Source organism: Ursus americanus, chromosome 3 (genome assembly GCF_024610735.1).
Source record: "Ursus americanus isolate L20-20 chromosome 3, mUrsAme1.1.p, whole genome shotgun sequence".
In the NCBI taxonomy this organism is placed as follows: domain Eukaryota; kingdom Metazoa; phylum Chordata; class Mammalia; order Carnivora; family Ursidae; genus Ursus; species Ursus americanus.
The window spans coordinates 78,263,132-78,283,217 of NC_142129.1; the positions used below are offsets into that span (position 1 = coordinate 78,263,132).

Consider the following 20,086-nt stretch of genomic DNA (forward strand, 5'->3'; position numbering starts at 1 on the left):
TTATCCTCTGCCATTCAGTAGGTTGTTTTTTGTTTTGTTGATGGCTTCCTTTGGTGTGCAAAAACTTTATATTTTAGTGTAGTCCCAACAGTTTATTTTTGCTTTCCCTTGCCTGAGGAGACCTATCTAAAAAAATGTTGCTAAAGCCAATCTCAAAGAGATTATTGCCTATATTTTCTTCTAGGAGTTTTATGGTTTCAGGTCTCACATTTAGGTCTGAAATCCATTTTGAATTTATTTTTGTATGTGGTTTGAGAAGATGATCCAGTTTCATTCTTTTGCATGTAGCTGTCCAGTTTTCCCAACACCATTTATTGAAGAGACCGTCTTTTCTCCATTGCATATTGTTGCCTCTTTTGTGATTGATCAATTGCCCATATAAGCTTGGGTTTATTTCTAGACTCTATTCTGTTCCATTCATCTATGTATCTGTACTATACTGTTCTGATTACTTTATAGTATATCTTGAAATCTGGGATTGTGGTATCCCCAGATTTGTTCTTCTTTCTCAAGATTGCTTTGGCTCTTCAGGGTCTTTCGTGATTCCATACAAATTTTACTGTCATTTGTTCTAGTCATGTGGAAGATACCGCTGGTAAGATGTATCGTAATAATGTATTAATAATTATAATAATGTATTACGTTTTCAAAGTATTAACACAAGAACCAATAGATAAACCAATGTGCTTTATAAAAAATCTTATTTTCAAAGAACCATAGTAGACCTTCCTACTCATAGCTAAAGAATGTTGAACCCTGAAGCAAATAAAACAGGACAAAATGAATATTAGCACGTCTCACTTAAATTCATAGAATTTAGGCAAGAAATTTCATGACCATTTATTGGTATATAATTTCACACTTGAAGTGGTTATATTTACAGAGATGAGAGTGAGCAATGTGTGATGAGGTCATTTTGTATTGAACATAAAAGAAGAGGTCTGTCTCTGAAACCTCTTAGGAGGAAAGAAGTTAAAGCAACTCCCTTCACTGGAAGGGCACCCCTAGGAAAAAAGTAGTCAAGGGAAGCGGGTATCATCTCTCTGTTAGCCAAAGCTCCAGGTAACTAGATGTATGATGTTTACTAAGAGGAAGAGGATTTATAACCACAATGCTTTTAGCAGGATATAACTGGCTGAGGGTAGTTATAGAACCCAGGATTAATGAGGCCAGACTTTGTAAAAATGTCCAATAGGTGATACATGCAAGGAACTCTGCAGACCTCTTTTGGAGACTTCTTTTCATCTGGGCCACACTTGTGTCTCCACCACAGTAAGGCACAACCTGTTCTTTTAGTTTCCTAGGGCTGCCATAACAGAATACCGTGGATTGGCATTCAAACTATAGAAATGTATTTTTTCATGGTTCTGTAGGCTGGAACTCCAAGATCAAGGTGCTGGTAGGGTCACTTTCTCTGGCTGCCTCCTTCCTTGGCTGGCAAATGGCTGCCCTATTGCTGCTTTTTTAGATGGTCGTTCGTCTGTGCGTCTACACCCCTGGTGTCTATTCTTATATGGACACCAGTCTTATGACATGATGTCCTTATCCTAATGGCCTCATTACAACTTAACCACCTCTTTGAAGACCTTATCTTTGAATACTGTTACATTCTGAGATTTTAGGGGTTCGGACTTCAACATATGAATTTGAGGGGACACAATTCAGGCCATAACATCTGGGGAACCACCCTCAGTGTCCAGATCTTTCTCTGCTTTACCCAAACCTTTAGCAATCGTTTAGCTTGTCTGTGTCCTTGATATAATTTTGTAAAACATGACACTGCCTAAGATCTGATTCATCCCATTCTTATTTTGCTCTCTGCTTTGTGTGTTAGCTCACTACTTACCAAAATGTGAACAGGTAAAATATAATGATCGATCTCTCAAACGAGATCAGAAACGTAGTTATTTAGTTTCACTTGTACATTAAGTATCATTTATTACAAAAGCATAATAAAAGAGAAAGTTGTAAAAAACATTAAATTCAGTATGGATTTGGCCTGTCTAATGAAATTTATGTAAAACCAACAAATATTAAATATGGTCAGTATCTTAAACTGGCTTCTTCCTGATTCTCACTCATGGATTCCAAATGTGGTAGTTGATTTGGGACATGATCCCAGGAAACACTACCAGTTAAAGAAGTGTGGAATTGAGTCAAGGGAAGGAAGGAGGGAACCAATTAAAGGATCTCAACTTCATTTAAAGGAAGTTTATCCTGCTAAAGAATCCTAGAAGCTGTTTAGATTATAAACTTGAAAGTTATTCTGCCCAAAGGCTCAAGGAGCTGGAGTTTTATGTACCAGCCTTCCCCATATATGGGCAGAATAGATTCTGGCCAGAAGGGGGGAAACTGAGACGAAAAGTTGTAGGTAATGGTAGTTAGAAACCTGACGGTGTCCTCTGTATCCAGTCACTGATCCTTAAACATGGTGACTGCTCACAATTCAAACACACACACACACACACACAAACACACACAAAACCCAGCTGAGAATACACAGGAAGGTGGGCTGCTAGCGTTAGAACAAAGTGCATCATTTATATTTTTCTTTTATCTCCTCTCATACCCTTTCTCATTTCCCTGCACACTTGGCTAACTCTGTGCCAGCAGCTCACTTGCTTGACCTGAACTCAAAACCCAGGAGCCTGTGAATGCACAGTCCATGCCACAGTGGCTCCTGGAATTGTCCACAGTCGTCACCGAGCACAGAAGTGCTTCACTGAGTCCCATGAGTTTTGTGATTGGTTCTCCTTTCCCACAATATATAGCAACAACCTTCATGACTATCGCCTTGTCAGCTGGAGCTCTGCCAGTAGATTTTTTTTTTTTTGGAGAGAGAGAGAGAGAGAGAGAGCATGAGAGGGGGAGGGTCAGAGGGAGAAGCAGATTCGCCGCTGAGCAGGGAGCCCGATGCGGGACTCGATACCAGGACTCCAGGATTGTGGCCTGAGCCACCCAGGCACCCCCAATTTTTTTTTCTTGCATGTTGTTTTACTGGCTTGAGAAATTCAAAATATCAAGTTAGTATAGATTTAGGTTTAGTGAAATTCTTACTGTGACCCTGGTAGGAGCCACACCTCACCTTAACACGCCAACATGGAAAGCAGAACATTTGTGTTCAGCAGACCCTAAAGTGGCAAAGACAGGATGTACAAATTTCCTAAGTAGATCACTCTCAGTAGTGGTGAGAGATGATGTCCCTACATCCTTCCCTTGGTTCCCACACTCTGTACTCTGCCTTTTCGGGGCAGAGCCAGTATGGGGAGGGGAATCTGATTTGTAGCATTTGGTAATTTTCATAATATAAATACTCCCACTGAGGCCAGTTTCACTCCATTTGCCACACACAAAGGCTGGATGACTTGTAATAGACAAACCGCCTACCCGGTTGTTCAGTACTTTGTGATGAATGCTCTTTAGTGGTCATTGATGTGGGACAAAGAGGTCTGCACGTTCCCTGCCTGCTTCGAAGGTGCATCTTCATGCGTCTTCTCCAGAATACTTTGGGGAAGGTCTTCCAGTCTGGCTCCTCCAGGGCTTTGGCCAACCAAACAAGCCGTTTGCCGCTATGTAGGAGTGTGTTTTCTTATCTCACGCTGCTTGTTCCTCCATACCACGCTGATGACTGGGTGTATTTTGCCTCGTGATCCCTCAGCATCCCTTCTCTGCATACTCTCCCAGTACCTTCTGGTTCATATTAGGCAGATCTTGTGTCTCTTTTGTTGAATATTCTCCCTCTTTCTCTCTCTCCCAGTGTCTTTCTCTCAGTGTTTCTCTCCTTCTCTCTTCTCTCTCCTCTCTCTGTCTGTCTGTCGCTCTCTTGTTTTTGTTTTCCTGGAGCATAGACTTCTTTTCCAGACGGGACATTTTGAGACCTTAACCTATCTGTTTCCTAGAGCCATGAGGGAAAATGAGATCAAATCTTTAGGAGAACATGTGTCATCTTTTATGGTGTCTAGGAACAGAAAAACTACTATCTTTTAGGCAGAAGAGGTGACTTCTGCCAGTCCAGAGGGTGTAAGAGAATCCGGAAGTTCACTGTTCTCAATTGCATCCGCTAGATGTTCTATGCTTAGGGTCACATGATTTGCCTATCATTGCTCTGAGTTTTACACAGAAACCTGACAAGGCTATAAATGCAGCCTTCTTTTTAAGTATGTTACTTTCAAAAGCACATACTGTGCCTATTTCTGGCCCGTGTTGACCTCACAACAGGAGATGGGGATCTCTTCATTTTTTGCCCTAGAAGCCTTCTGGAGTTCACACACTGCCTTTAGTTGATAGTTGGCTGACTTGATGTTATCATTTTCTTCAGTGAATATAATAACAACCCACCAACTTCAAGCTTTTATGATTACTATTGCCACCATATTTCTGAAGAGGTAGGCACCTCCCCTTCAATCTGTATTGTGTTCCAATCACTGCAGGTGGAATGCTTAGCATTTGTGATGCTACCACCTCTGAGGGGTTTTTTTGACTCTAGTTATGACTGGTATACAGTCAGTTACTAGTGGAGTCTTGGTTGCCACATGGCTGGTGAGTAATGATTTAATTCTACAGTCCCATTCTGAGGATCTGCTTCCTAAAACCACTGCCATTATCAGCTTAGATTGGATTTCCCCAGATATAGTCCCTGAGACAAGGATTCAAGTACAAATGGTTTATTTAGAAACTCTAGGAAATACTTAAAGAAATGTGAAAAGTTAAAAAAAAATAATAAATGATGGATTATCAAATAAGTTATCACTCTGAGTGAGTACAGCTTAATGCTCTGGACAATTCTGAGAATCAATACAGATTACATAAATCAGAGTTATCCCATCCAAGGGGAAAATGTGCTGGAGTATTTAATGATTGCTGCCAAGAGACGTTAATTCCCTGGTGTTCCCAGGCCAACAAGTACACAGGCAGAGGGCTTGCAGAAATCCCAGGCAGTTAAATTTGGGCTGGTGGGCATGGAAATATGGACGGGACGCCACTAGCATCTGCCTTAGCTAGAAACTAAACAATGCTATTAATAAAAATGCCCTAAAAAGAATTTCAGATTAAACAGTAGAAATGGATTAGAATGAATTTGATGTTTTCAACATTTAACCAGCAACTGGTGATTCTTTCTTAATTAAATCACTTAGATGGGATTGACATTGGGATTCTTAATGCCTGACAAGTCTTAAAAACCATTACTTTTCTTAAAAATATTAAGGCTTTTAAATGTGTATTGCTTTAAAGAAAATTGTTAGCTTCTAAAGAAACATAATTGTTTCTTATTTCCTTGTGGTTTCTGTGAACCAGGTCAATAGACCTTGTTGGTTCATCGACGTTTCTTCGCAAAGCCATACTCGTGCATCCCAACTTGATGTGGCTTGACTGTGTGTGCTGCAGGTGTGTTGGCAAATGAAGTATGTTGATTGTAGAAAGAACTGGAACTGCATTTATCTGCAAATAATGTATCTCAGTATCTCAAGTTAAATATGAAAATACTCCATTACATATTCAAAAATAAGGAAGAAAATGATATTGGAAAAGGCACAACCCATGCAAATTGTAAGGCAAATAATGCAGGAAGATATTTGAAAGATGAAGCCATCGTGATTTCCCTCTCTACTTCCAGAGAAATTTATTGCTGGTCTCAGCTCCTGTATATTGTCTTGTTTAGTTTAGATTAGATAGTTACTTTAATTTACTTTCATGGTTTATGGTCCTCATTTACCATAAAAAGATATTTTTGTCAACTATTCTCTGAATTTTTTATTAACTATATACTGTTGTTTAATTTTATTATTTCAGAAAATCATTAGTACATTTTCATGATTGAAAAGTCACTGATTGGTTTGAAGTGATCTTATTGTTCCAGCCATAGATTTGCCCTTCAGAAATCAGTATGAACAAGATCTCAGGTAGCTACGTGTTGTTTACCTTATTTACATATTAACCTTCATTGATCACAAATCTTAGGGAATTTTTAGTGTTATTTTTTTAAACACTGCTTTTGTGGCAAGAACCATTCTCTGTGTTTTCTATGGTAACTCATTTAGTCTTTTTAACCACCTTGTGGAGTAGGTACTATTACTCTTAATTTTACAGAGAATGAAGCAGAGTTCTGGTATCTTTTCTAAGGGAGAGGACGGAATAGGAGCACAGCCATCCTTGTTTATGAGTCTAGGTGTAACCACAAAGTTATGTGGCTGAATGCTGAGGAAAATATAAAATATATTTACTAATTTTTTAAAGATTTTATTTATTTGAGAGAAAGAAAGAACAAGCAGGGGAACAGCAGGCAGAGGGAAAAGCAGGCTCCCTGCTGAGTAAGGAGCCTGATGTGGGGCTCAATCCCAGGACTGACTCCAGGATCATGACCTGAACTGAAGGCAGATGCTTAACTGACTGAGCCACCCAGGCACCCCTATATTTGCTAATTTTATTGTGAAATCCAATATATTTAAATAAAACTCCAAAATATTGGAATTGTTAGAAATTCCAAGATAGAATATGATTAGATTATAAAAGCAAAGAGAAATTGTTTTTAAATCTAAATTTATTATTTTTAAAAAAGAATGTTATTTTTGTTTTGGTGGAGGAATTCTTTCAGTAAATGTCTCTGTATTTTGGCTGGAAAAAGCACATATGAAATGGATTATTTTTACAATTGTATATAAACACTTAAACATTATATCTGGATTATACATTCTGCCTAACTAGTATATTTTCTTTTTATGTATTTATTTACTTGCTTTATCGTGTATCTTTTGCTCCTGTCAACTTCATATGCTCTTATTTGCGTTTATATTATATTTAATATCAACCAAATTAACTTCATAATTTAAAATAAATTCTTCAGTTTTATTAGTTACCATGCTAAATATTTGGGGTTTTAAAATGCCTGAAATTGATACATATAAAGAGAATTAATTATTATACATCATTTTGGTAAGAGAAAAGCAAAAATATGTTTTTGTCTTCAACAGATAGGCCTTTCTCATTAAATACAAATTTCCTAATTTAATGATATGGAAATTCTAAGGAAAAAACTCTTCAAAATGTATTTATAATGTGTGGGGTTTTTTTGTTTTGTTTTGTTTTTTTCTCTAACTGTTTGAAAGTCTAGGAAAGAAATGATAGAACTTTAGTTTTTGTAACTTCAGGGGGTCATGACGTTAAGGCACTCAGGAAACCTGGTAGTGATTGTGTAATTAACTTGGACAGTGATTTTTTTCCACAAAGCCCTCACGCATTTCTCTTCCTCCTCATACCAAAGCTCGTGTGAGTCATCGAAAGAGTTAGGGTGCAGTCAATAGGAACACTCGCCAAAGTTGCCTAGAATTCCCGACCGAAAAATCCGACAGTCTCTCATTTTTAGGTTTATGTTCCTAAGTCTCTTAATGTTTAGTAAAGAACAGTCATTGTTATGCGTCAGTCCTGTGTAAGGTGTCAGACGTGGGGCCACGTCATGTCCTAGTGCCTTCTTGTTTATCTCCAGGGCCGCCTTTGTTGCACAAGGGGTCCGGCTGCTGGCGGCGCTCATGCACGCGTCATGTCGCTGTTTTCGCACTAATCAGGTGACGTGCTTTGATGGAAGTGAGTGGGGGATGATGGGAGCAGCAGTTCCATCACAGCATGTTATGATTTACTGGCATAATTTCAAGTGTGGCAACAATGAGTGGAATTTGTTTCTGAAAGTGAGGGAGTTCGACATTTCCAGAGTGCAATACTGCAAGCCAGTGCAGGATGAAAAGGAAGCATGTGCCGATTATGAACTGTACGTGAAAAGTTGGCACCTGAAGGAGACAGTCCTGTGTTTCAGTGAAATCACAGATCTCTTTACTTAAGGATTCGATGCAGATGTTGGGATGATGTGAAGGGGTTTTCAGTCCCGTTTCCTTCTTGGAAGTTTTCCTCATTTGTGGTCATTAGAAAGTATCATCTTTGAATACTCATGAGAAAGAAATAATCACAATATTCTTCCTTATGATATCTTCGCTGTTAGTTGTAGGAGAGCACTTTTTAAAGTAAGTTCTACCCTTCGCCCAGACTTTAGTCACTAGGCAGCAAGTCTGGAAGTAGTGGTCTCTAAATGCAAGTGCGGAATAGGGAATGTGGAGCCACAGCCATCGTAGCGGGAGGCTGGACAGGGACGATCACGGTGTCACGGTGGTGGCATTAGTAAGGCTCACCTCCGCGTAAGTGACCTGCTTCCCGCTCACCGCAGACGGAACTGTCTCTCCGTGCGCTGGTGGACTTGCAGAGCGATGACACACAACCTTTGAGGCTCACTGATCAGCTTGCAGTTAGGATGAAATCTCAGGTACTTCCCCGTTTTTGACTTGATAGTTTAACACCAACTTACGGCAGAGTGGAGGTTTGTTTCCATCTGAAATTACACTGTATCTGCACGAAAGACATGATTTGGATTGTTCGTTTTCTCACGTGCTTTAAATTTTAGTTTTCCTTCCAAAATAGGCCTGTGTATTCCTAGAGAAGGGAATGGTTTTCTTTTAGAACTTTTAAAATCTGCATATGATAGCACATTTGTACGTTGTTGCACAATTTACATTTAAAAGTGATTTTTTTACCTTTATTTTGTTTATTAAGATTTTATTTATTTATTGACAGAGTGAGAGAGAGAGAGAGACGGCGAGAGAGGACACAGAAGCAGAGGCAGAGGGAGAGGGAGAAGCAGACTCACGGAGCCGGAGCCTGAAGCAGGGCTTGATCCCAGGACCCTGGGATCATGACCTGAGCCAAAGGCAAACGCTTACAACTGAGCCACTGAGGTGCCCCTTTTCACCTTTAGAAAACAGGTGCAGGGCACAAATAAAGTAACAGATACTTGGCATGCCAATGCACTTTCGTGACAAATGAATTCTAGGAATTTCATTTCATGTCTTATAAAATCGTCATCATCTAGATTTCAAGAAATATTTATGTGGATTTGTATCTCATTTATGTCAACGAACAAGAATACTGTAGTTTATACCCTTGCAACTTCAAGTGGGGCATGTGGTCCAGCAGCAGGAGCAGCACCTGGCCGCTGGTTAGAAATGCAGACTCTCAAGCCCACACGTAGCATGTCTCTCAAGTGATTCCTCAGCGGTGAGGAAATCGGGAAGTCCCACTTGGGACGTACATTTAGCAAAGTCCAGCAGGCATCTGTCTGGAGCTTCTTGTAACTTAAAATGTGTATCATTGATGCAGATTTTAAGATCTTGTTATTTCATAATGTTACTAGTATTACGGATGTTTACAAATATTTTTATAGTGTAGCCATTTGCTTTTTGGACGGGTGTATTAAAACAGGAAGGAGTAGAGTTAGGTTTCTTACATGAACCAAAGTTCTCTCTTTCATATATATTTGATTTTTTTTTTTAAAGATAAAGATGGGCGCTTTTTAAAATTACCTTCATTTACAAGACACATAAAGAAATTATGGGCTGTGAAGAGAAGACTTTCAAAGGACAGATTTAGAGATTATAATAGGGTATGTAATCAAGGTTATTTAGTTTAAAAAAAAGAGAGATTGCCAGAGGATAACTTAATTGCTTTGCAAGTATAAGGAAAGTTTATAAGAAGGTGTTGAAAAGCAAGATAAATATTTTTTCCATTAATTACGTGGTACACTATAGTTCTTGGTACTTAGAAATTAGTTACATTTTCAGTTTTAGGAATGGCCAAGTAATACTTAAGGTGAGGCAGAAGGCATACTTGTCTTTTGAACTGATCTATTGTTTTTAAAAATATAAAAGTTAGAACTTACTTGCTGGGGCTTGAAGGACTGGGAAAAGAGTCCATGTGCAGTAAGCAGAGTTGGGTCACTATTCACTGAGTAAAATTACTCAGAGGTCATATATTTATTTAATTAGGACAAGAGGTAAAGAGAACGGCTTGGGCTAGCATGAGCTGTAGGTTAGCCGAGTTGCTCTCAGTTACTTAAATTAAACTATCATATCTGCTCCTAATTACTTAGTGGGTTTAAATGCAGCAGAAAATGAAACATAAGCTGATACTACACTAAGAATGCACAGACTTAAACCGTAATTTGTGAATAGCAGAATCCCATTTCAGCACATTTCTAAGGCTCTAGAAAGCATTTTGAGAATTTTGATGTCTATGCTAGAGCTTGAAAACATGTACTAGGACCTGAAAATGTTTTATTGTTACGTGTTTCATTGTAAGGCACTTTGTCATAAGGTGACTGTTTGCAAGGTAAATTCTGTTATGAATTCCAAATATTGGCATTTGCTTTTTCTCATAATTAATTCATCTCTCTAATGTTTTGTCCAATGTTTGCACCCTTTAAAAATATATTCCAAAAATTTTTTTGCACTCATCCTGATCTCTCTCCTGCTTAACCCTATGTTCTGTTGATAGGTATCTTCATTTAATTTTTTTCTTTAGTTTCTACTATAATCATACTTTAAATTTTTCAGATATTTATATCACTGAACTATATGTTCAAGTATATATTTATATTTATTTATATTTATATATTTTGTTTTAGTGGAACCCTGTTAGGTTGAATATAATGTCTTCCACTCAATGTTGGTAACCCTTTTGTTGATCCCAAATGCTGTTTCGTATTGAAAAGAATACGTTGGTGATGTTACTGACCTTCCTTAAAAGACAGATTTGTTCTTTGTTAGGTGCGTGTCTTACAAATATGCACGAATTAAAATCAGTTCTGTTTATGCTGAATCTTGATGCTTCCTGAGTCTAGATAGATGCGTGCTTTTTTCCCCCTCTTGGCTCAGATCTTTGCGCAAATCCTTCCTTATTAGAGAGGACCCCTTGGCCACCACAGCTCCAGTATCATTCCAGTTTTAGTTATACTATCACTTTGACTATTGTCAACCACTTTGCCTCATTTCCTTTGTACCATTTGTCTCCACCTGATACTTTCTATACATGTTGGTTGTTTATATTTTGTATCCCTTGTACTCTCACCTCCCCTCTGATGAATGGTTTCATTTTTCTTTTTTTGAGTTATAGAGACACTGTTTAGTAGAAATGTTACCATATATACAAAAAGTCAAGACCCATAGTGGGGCTTCTTCAATTGAGTATTTCTTTGTTAGTCCTAACAGTGCTGGGAGAGGGGAAGTGCTACGTAGTTGTCAGAATGTTGTTAAAAATTCAATCAGTGATCAGATATTTTTGTGTTCTTAAATGATAAGAGTCATCCTCGCTTATTTATCTGCAAATACATTATATATGTATATTATCATTCTCACTGAGTTCTTCAGGCAAATCCAGCTAAACTCACAAGTGATCTTTTTTCTACTAGGGAAGACAGTCCAGGTAATCAGCTTCAGGTGCCATAAAAACATTGAACATATTGGTCAGCATTGCATCATGATTTTGGTAAAGAGGAAAAGATCAAAGAGTGTATGATCGTTTCATCATTTCATTAAAGTTTCATCCTTGGAAACTGGCATTCAAATTTCCACAGGACTATGAAAAGAACTTGCGATAGAAATCATACTGATATGTTTATTATATCTTAAGAATCATGTAGGGACGCCTGGGTGGCTCAGTCAGGTAAGTGTCCAGTTCTTGATTTTGGCTCAGGTCATGATCTCAGGGTCGTGAAATGGAGCCCTCCCTATGTTGGGCTCTGCACTGGGTGTGGAGCCTGCTTAAGAGTATCTCTCTGCCTCCGCCCCCAATAAATAAATAAAAATTTAAAAATCCTCTTAAAAAGAATGATGGAGAAAACCTGCCCATATTTCTAGCCGAGCAGGTGTTGTGGCATCAGGATTACACAGTGGTTGACAAAGGGATGGTTGAGAAAGAAAATGTAGATATCAAGTAGAGATGAGCAAGGAAGCTTAGTACAAATTACTTTTGAAGCAAAAAGAATAGTGTACTCTCTCAATTGTTTGAAACTCTAAGTGTATATAATTAGGTTTAAAATTTTTCTGTATCAAAATATAAATAGAATATATTAAAATGATAATTAGGCTTATTCAGAAATTTACTCAACATTTCAGCAAAAGTCAACAGACTGAATTTTGGGCATGTCATGATTCAAGTTAATTGAAATATTTGTTTAGGGGTGACTGGGTGGCTCAGTTGGTTAAATGTCTGACACTTGATTTCAGCTCAGGTCATGATCTCAGGTTTGAGAGATCAAGCCCCGCCTCAGGCTCCTGGCTTGGCATGGAGCCTACTTAAGAGTCTCTCCCTCTTCCCTTACACCCCCTCCCATACAAGTGCTTACTGAAAGGAAGGAAGGAAGGAAGGAAGGAAGGAAGGAAGGAAGGAAGGAAGGAAGGAAAGAAAATTGCTTGAAATATTTGTTTAAAAGTAAAAATGCCAAAAGTTTTGATGAGCAATAACTTATAATTACAGGCAAACAAATTTTGTCTTAATAATGTTGTCATTACCTTCACTTTTATTGATGTGACTTTCTTTTGAAATTTACAGAATTCATTATTCCTTTTTTTATGTTATTCCTTTGATAGTTGAAACTATCAAATTTAAATTTTAAGATTTTAGAATTTGAGGGCCTTTCTTGTTGATCTAGTAAAGCTCCCCCCCCCTTTTTTTTCCAGAAAGGGGGAAACAAGCTCAGAGGACATAACTGAATCAGCTGTGGCCATTGAAGCTTATTAGAGGCAGGGCTTGGGCTAGACCTGACTTTCCTAAATTGGATTAAAAAGTGGAAAATTCTTTATCAGTTTTTTCATACAGTAGGTCACAGAAAACATAAACCAGCAGCCAATGTTGGGGGACAGCAAGATCAATTTGCAAGCAAGAGTTTTCAAGTCCCAGAGTGCTCCTAACAAATTTATGGGGTCTCTAACCGTGCAAGGGTGATCACCCCTTCTGGTTTTTCCTGGACAGGCATTCATAATAGAAATTGGAATCCTATTCACAGTTTTTGCAAAACATCATGAATAACTTAGCATTACTTTTAATAATATATTTAGAATTTGCATTTGAGAAAAGAGAAAAGAACATGAGATTCATGTAGCAGAGTTGAAATGGAGATATAATAATACATGTGGAATTAATAACTCTTCTTGATATGAAAAGATGACTCATGAAGATGTCAGTTTGTCCAAAATGTATTGGTAAATGTTAATTTTAATTAGACAAAAGAATAGTTTCAAAGTTCAACAGAAAGACCATGTCGAAGAAGCAGCATGACAAGGTCTGGCAGCTTATACTTTTGGTATAAATTGAAAATGATGAGACACCATAGAGAAGAGTGTGCCAGGCATTTGGGTTTGAAGCAGAGCCCTGACTCTTGGTCGCTGTGTGACTCTGGGCCCTTTGCTTAACACTCTTCAGTCTCATTTCCTCACCTGCATCGTGGAAACTATTGAAACTAAAACCAGTGCTCACTTCGGCAGCAAATATACTAAAAATGGAACAATACAGAGAAGACTAGCATGGCCCCTATGCAAAAATGACATGCAAATTCATGAAGAAAGAATAGGTTTAAAAGTTATAATTAGAAAGTAAGCAACAATTTAGAAAAATAAGACTTAGAATTCACAAGATTATATGAAAATTAATATATGAGAAAAAGTTTTACATTGTTAGCCATCAAGGAAATTCAAGGAATTAAAAGATTATTTCAATCTTTTTACTTAGAATTTACCAAATAAAAATGATAAGTATTCGTGCAAGTGGAGTGGGATTGTTACATATAGAGTATAAATTGGCACAGAATTTCTGTAAGTTAAATTGGCTATAAGTTAAAGAACCTTAAAATCATTCATTCTTAATGGGAGTGTAATGTATGTATGTGTATGGATAAATGTTATCACCTGTTTCTCTGAGGTTTCAGATAACTGTCTTGTTTCCTTATAGTATTTCTAGTTTCCAAATTTCCTATAAAAATAGGAAAATCAAAATAAACAAAGTATTTTTAATAGGGATAAAACCTAACCAAGATTTTGAAGATCACACTCTCTGTTCACTTTGCTTTTATTTTTCCTGCACTGCCCTCTGGTGTCCAACATGTGGATAGCTTCTGATACCAGAATTGTAACGGCCTAGTACACAAAATTGTATTGTTTATTTATTTTAGGTAATTCATTTAAAGTAATAATTTTGTATAATATAAATTTGTTACATTAATTATTATAATTATGTAAATAAGTTCACTTGTATTTTGTAATTTAAAAAAATACCCATGTTTCAAACAGGCTAATCTGAATCTGAGGGTTTTTTGCTGGTTATATACACAGTTTGAGCCTACCCTTTTGCTTTACTTGCAAAAAAGAGAAAAATCATTAAGACAAGTTCTAAGGAGTAATTTAGATATTGAACAATTTTTCAGAAACCAAGAAATTATAAATTATCCTTTTTTTCCCATTAAAGAATGTTTTATAATTAAGCAGTGTACAAAGTTTCCTAAACAAAGTGTGTCTTCGTAAGAGATTAGACCACTTGGATTAGGAGAAAGGGTAAAAATTAAAGGTGAGTTGAATGGTCAGAGATTAAATGGGCCGCTTCTATTTCTCTGCAGTTCCAAGTGGAATACTATTACCTTTGGGTTTCTTTTATTTTTAATTCTTAATATTTCTAGAGGAAAACTACTTGAGCCCACTGGCGATTTCAAAGGTAGACTTGGGGGGCGCCTGGGTGGCTCAGTCATTAAGCATCTGCCTTCGGCTCAGGGCGTGATCCCAGCGTTCTGGGATCGAGCCCCGCATCAGGCTCCTCTACTTGGGAGCCTGCTTCTTCCTCTCCCACTCCCCCTGCTTGTGTTCTCTCTCTCTGTCAAATAAATAAATAAAATCTTTAAAAAAACAAACAAACAAAAAAACCAAAAAACAAAGGTAGACTTGGTGCCCTGTGAAAATGTGTTACGACATCCAGTGAGGGCGCCGTTCCTACACAAGGTTGCTCTCCAGGAACTTGATGCTTCTTTGACTTCCAGTGTGCATCAAGGCAGTGCCAACATTTCGTTTTTATCCAAGGTGAATTCAATGAGCAGCGGAGTTCTCTGTCTCAGAAACATTTTGTAAAGTGATTTCTTACTATGCAGAGCACCTGAGAACAAAAATACTGTCTTTATAAAACTAAGAGTTTAAATTACTTCTTTCGAGAGGTTAACAATGTATTTTGGTACCAAAAGTTATCTTTTACTATGATGTGTGTACTTGACTCTGATATATAATAGGAAGGTTCTTTGGAAGTATTGAAATTTACTGTTCATGGTTATTTCAGACAGTGTTTCAAACATTAAGTTAATGTTTGAAGGGTACTTGTATTGTCCTGTTAGTGAACTTTAAAGCTCACTAAAGCTGAAATCGTTTATCAGAATCTTTCTAACTAATCTAGTAATCTGTTCTGATTTGAGCATATTAATGTTTTTACTAAAATAATTTTTTAAATGATAGATTTAACGTCTACTATGTGCCAGACTCTTTAATAGGTGTCTTACATACATCTTCGTTTGGGTATTTTAATAGTGTCTATTTGGACAGAATATTTACATGTATGAATATATAAGCTTAACATAATATAAAGCTAAAATATTTCTACAATTATAAATCTGTAGCTTGATTTTGATCAACATTTCACACTGTCTTCTAATGAAACTCCATAGATAAATTTGTTATATATTTATAGCATACTATTATATACTCAGGACTGAGGTTGCACTGGTGGAATGGCTATTTTCTTTGACTATGTGGGCTTCTAATCCAGTGGAAGACTCTATCAAGATATCATACAAAGAAGTAGGAAATTTTAACGAAGTTGTGTTCTGTGAAAGATACATCTAGGCCTAGGAGAGCTTATAATGGGGTGGTTTGATCTAGTCAAGAGAGGTCATGAAAGCCTTTTATAAGGAAAGACTGTTGAGGAAGAGAAAGGGAGGTGTTGTAGGCAGAAGAGCAGGTTATGTGGAAGGAGGAAATGAAAGAATGGTCGTTTGCTGGAGTAGGGATACAAAGTTCCACGTGCTTGAAACTGCAGAGGCTCACCTTAACCTACACATCTTCCTGTCTCAGCGTGTTAGCAGGGATTTTCTCAACAGTTCTTATAAGAGACCTACTTGGTTGAATTTTCTGGGATTGGGAAAGGAATCAGTGTGGTATTAGTTTGGATTTCTGACTCTAGGTTTAGTGAAATAATACATTTTTTTTAAAAAGCATTTTCTTGATAGGTGACAAAACAGGGCTCCTTAAATCTATTTTCACTCACAATATACTATTTCAAAGCTTTGTAATACTATATTATTAAACGTTTGCCCTAAGGTTTTTAATACATAAGCAATTTATGTATTAAATACGTGGTTCATAAATTAAAATTTAGGCACATGTTACCAAAGACTGCAATTTCAGCTTGTGAAAATAAACCGGTTCTTTTTGTCTATTCTAAAAGCAGATGAGTATACGGTGTCTGTGAAATACACACTTACCTAATTTCAAACTTTTAAAATTTCTCATCCCTTTCCTAGGAGAATATTTGCTATGGGGACTTATACTTTGTAAGCTCTTCCTTTCCCTGCATTATTTATGAGTTTTATTATGAGTATAATCGTAGTATTTCTGTTACACACCACTGAATTTGTATATAATGAATTGAATTTATATTTAATCAGTTTGTGTTAAAGTGACTTAATGAGATGCTTCATTTTTGTGTTAAAAGCAGGTCAAGGCCAACCGAAAGACTCAGGGCAATACATTATTTAGTGCTCATTTTCTGCATAACTTGTAATGTTATCATGATTCACGGTTTAACTAAATCAGTTAATAACATTTCCTCTAACCATTTCTAATAATTCTCTAAGGTCAGACATTTTACTGTTGATTCATTGGCAAACTTTTTTTTTAACTTTCTAACATGGGAATTCTCACATTCTTTTGTTTTCAAATGGAATGTGCAGAATAAGATTTTGTTAGATGATCAAAGAATGAAATAAAAGAGGCAGTGGAATTTAGAACTGAAGATCCTAAGTTTCCAACACTTGAATTTATAGAAAATAGCAAAGAAATCTATTGGAGCTTTTTACTCCTATATATGATGTACCTGAAAGTAGTGTTCAAAGTGAAAATGAGAAAGAACTCCAATTATTTATCTGTGCAGGACTTTTTCCTTTTTGTTTTATCTCCACTTTCTACAAACCTTCTGTCTCCTCCCTTTATCTTGATTGTGGCTTTTGTCCCCAGTGAAGAGCAAGGCAGACAGTCAAGGTCACCTTTTCAACCCCAAGTCCACATATACACCCAGCAGCCTCTGTACTCGGCTCCCGCTCATCTTCCCTAGAGCAATGAAGTCCATAGCCATTCAAGAGTCATGCCACGCGCCGGCTGTCTGTCCTTCCCCCACTTATATTTCACCTCTTTTCTCTTTCCTGCATCTTTTCCTTCCTTTAGTCTTCAATATCAGTCCTCTCTGGATCTAATGACCCTGCACTTTCAGGCAGCTTTTACTTGACCCCAAGTTCACCCTTACAGGTACCCCCCCTCTTTTTCTTCTTTGTTTGCCAGCCTTGGCACTTTGCAGATGTGCCTCTCTGCATAGGCCACCACTTCCCATGTGCCTCCCGGACATTCCGTGGGCTCTGCCCCGCCGCTTCCCGCCGCTGACCGTGTAACATGGATGACTTCCATGGGCACTTTGAATTTTGCATCTTTGTCTCTGAACTGCACTGTCTTCCTCTCTGAGACATTTTTTCTCTCCCTCTCATCATCCCAAACAGCCCAGTCTCCTGATTTCCTTCCTGCCTCCATGGGAGCTTATGTCTACTACGTTTTCTTAGGGACTCCTTTGACTACCTTCCTTTTATTTATATGATTTTACACTAAATTTCTGTGTTGAAGCCTTTTATTATTTTTTTAATCTTTAGCCAAGACTTCTTTTGAGCCTCATGCTTTAAAGATTTTATTTGACAGAGAGAGAGCGAGCACAAGTGGGGGAGTGGGAGAGGGAGAAGCAGGCTCCCCGATGAACAGGGAGCCTGATGCAGGGTTCGATCCCAGGACCCTGGGATCATGACCTGAGCCAAAGGCACATGCTTAACTGACTGAGTCATGCGGGCACCCGAGCCTCATGCTTTAACTGTTATGATTGCCCGACTTCATCATTTGCATGTCTCACTTATATTGAAAACTCACCGTCACTTGAACTTTGTGCTTCTCTTGCCTCTTCCTCGAATACCCCCGAACCCATCACTCCTGTAGTCCTCCGGCCATCGTGACGCCCGTGTCAGACCCCTGCATGACATTCCAGATACTAGGCTCTTACTCAGCAGCATTCTCCTTCCACCACCACACGCTGTGGATTCTTCCTCCAAAATCAATGTACAACCCTTCCTTTTCTGACCATCTCCACAAATACCAAAGCCACTTATTTAATGTTGAGCTAGATTACTGTAATAGCCTTCTAATTATTTTCTCTCCTTCGAATTTTGCTCACCTTAAATCCGTTTCCCGAATAGCAGCTTGCGTGATCTTAAATTTTTACGTTAGATTATTTTGTATGTGGCTTAAAATCTTTCTGTGACTTTCCATTTGACAGAAATTCGAAGCCCAGTTCTTCAGCATTTCTGTTAGACCCTGAGTGATCTGGCCCCGCCTCCCTCCCCGAACACATTTTCTGTCATTGTCCTCACTCATGTGTGACTGAGCTAAACTCTCCTTCTTTACATATCCCTAAAAGGCTTCCCTTTTGTTGTTCTGTTTGTCTGGAATGTTCTTTCCCCATAGTCTTCAATGAAATATTCCTCTGGAATCACAGGAAATGGATTTCTCAAGTGAATTTCCCCCCAACTGCTCATGGTCCAAACTGGAACCCACTTGTGATATCATCTCCTGGGGAATAATGCTCTATTGCTTTACAGAACCAAGCATAATGTATTGTAATATGTTAAGAGGCCCTCCAAGAATAGTTAAAATCCCACACTCTTGTGTCACAGTGCTAGTCTGATCCTGACTCTTATTTGCTGTGTGAGTATGGGCAAGTTCTTTAATCTCTCAGTGCCTACGTTTCTTTGTGAATAATAATACGTATCTTGTAGAGCATTTGCAAAGAGGAAGTGATTAATATTTGTAGAGTAAATGCAACACATACTAGGCACCATACATGGGCTTATGTACGTACGTATGTATATGTTTGTGCATAATTTACTTAATGCCTGAAGACACAAATATCACGTGCTACAATTCTTGACCTATAACAGGCTGATAGTAAATATTTGCTTATTGAATTGATGAAATGTGCAGTGCACCTTATAATTAAGCTTCATCGATTTTCAGAGAAAAAAAGAATGTTATATTTGTAAGAATATGTAATCAGTTATAAAATTTATATTTCGGGTTGTGATCCATCTATTAAAATTGTTGAATTATATGTTTTTGAGAAAATCTCCGACATTTCATCTGGCCAGACCCCTACCTTCCAGCAGGCATGATTTTATTATCATCCTCATTTTGCAGATGTGACACTCAGCCCCGAGAGCGTAAGTAGCGGAGTTAATAAATGATGGGATGTTTCCACTTATCTCAGTGTCGATCTCACTGCAGAACTCATAGTTGTTAGCTTTTTTGGAAATACCCAATGAACTACGTGAATACTTTTTATAGGGTTGCTGATATTACTTCGGCGATGATTCTTCAGTTTTCACGTTGGGGCAGGCATCAGAGTTGACCTTTCGTCCTCCTACAGCCTCGTTCAGGGCTTCTTCATTTACAGCAATCCCTGTCTGCAGGGATCTGCTAGCCCTTGGCCTCGCCTCCAACACTCACCTGCCTTCTGTATATAAGCTCTCGAGTGAACAGTTCTAAAAGGCCACCTGTTGTTCCTGAGTCTTCCACATTACTTTCCTGGGTTAACCCTGGTAGAAAGATTGTACTGTCACATTTCAAGATTACTAAAACTCTGTTCCTGTCATTGACTTTACTGCTTTTCCCCTCACACCACCTTACTTATGAGAGGCAAGCAAGTGGTTAGTTTGTCCTTGAACCCACCCAGGTGTCACCGTATCATTTCTGGATTCTGAATACATTTCATTGTTTGTTGGCATTTTTTTTTTTTTTTTTGGTCCTCTAAATGCTCAGAAAATTTGAGAGCTGAAAGGGACCTTACATAATTCAAATCCCAAATTTATAATTGGAGAAACTAA

The 20,086-nt window shown here is 37.9% G+C and overlaps 1 protein-coding gene and 1 non-coding gene across 9 annotated transcripts in view; both read left to right on the top strand.

Moving 5' to 3' along the window:
• Positions 1–20,086, top strand: part of CACNA2D1 (calcium voltage-gated channel auxiliary subunit alpha2delta 1) — a 485,973-nt gene that overhangs the window by 378,798 nt on the left and 87,089 nt on the right. The window lies entirely within an intron of this gene.
• On the top strand, positions 13,340–13,446 carry LOC123789725 (U6 spliceosomal RNA). Its single transcript, XR_006778888.1, has one exon. It is a non-coding gene; the product is annotated as a U6 spliceosomal RNA (small nuclear RNA).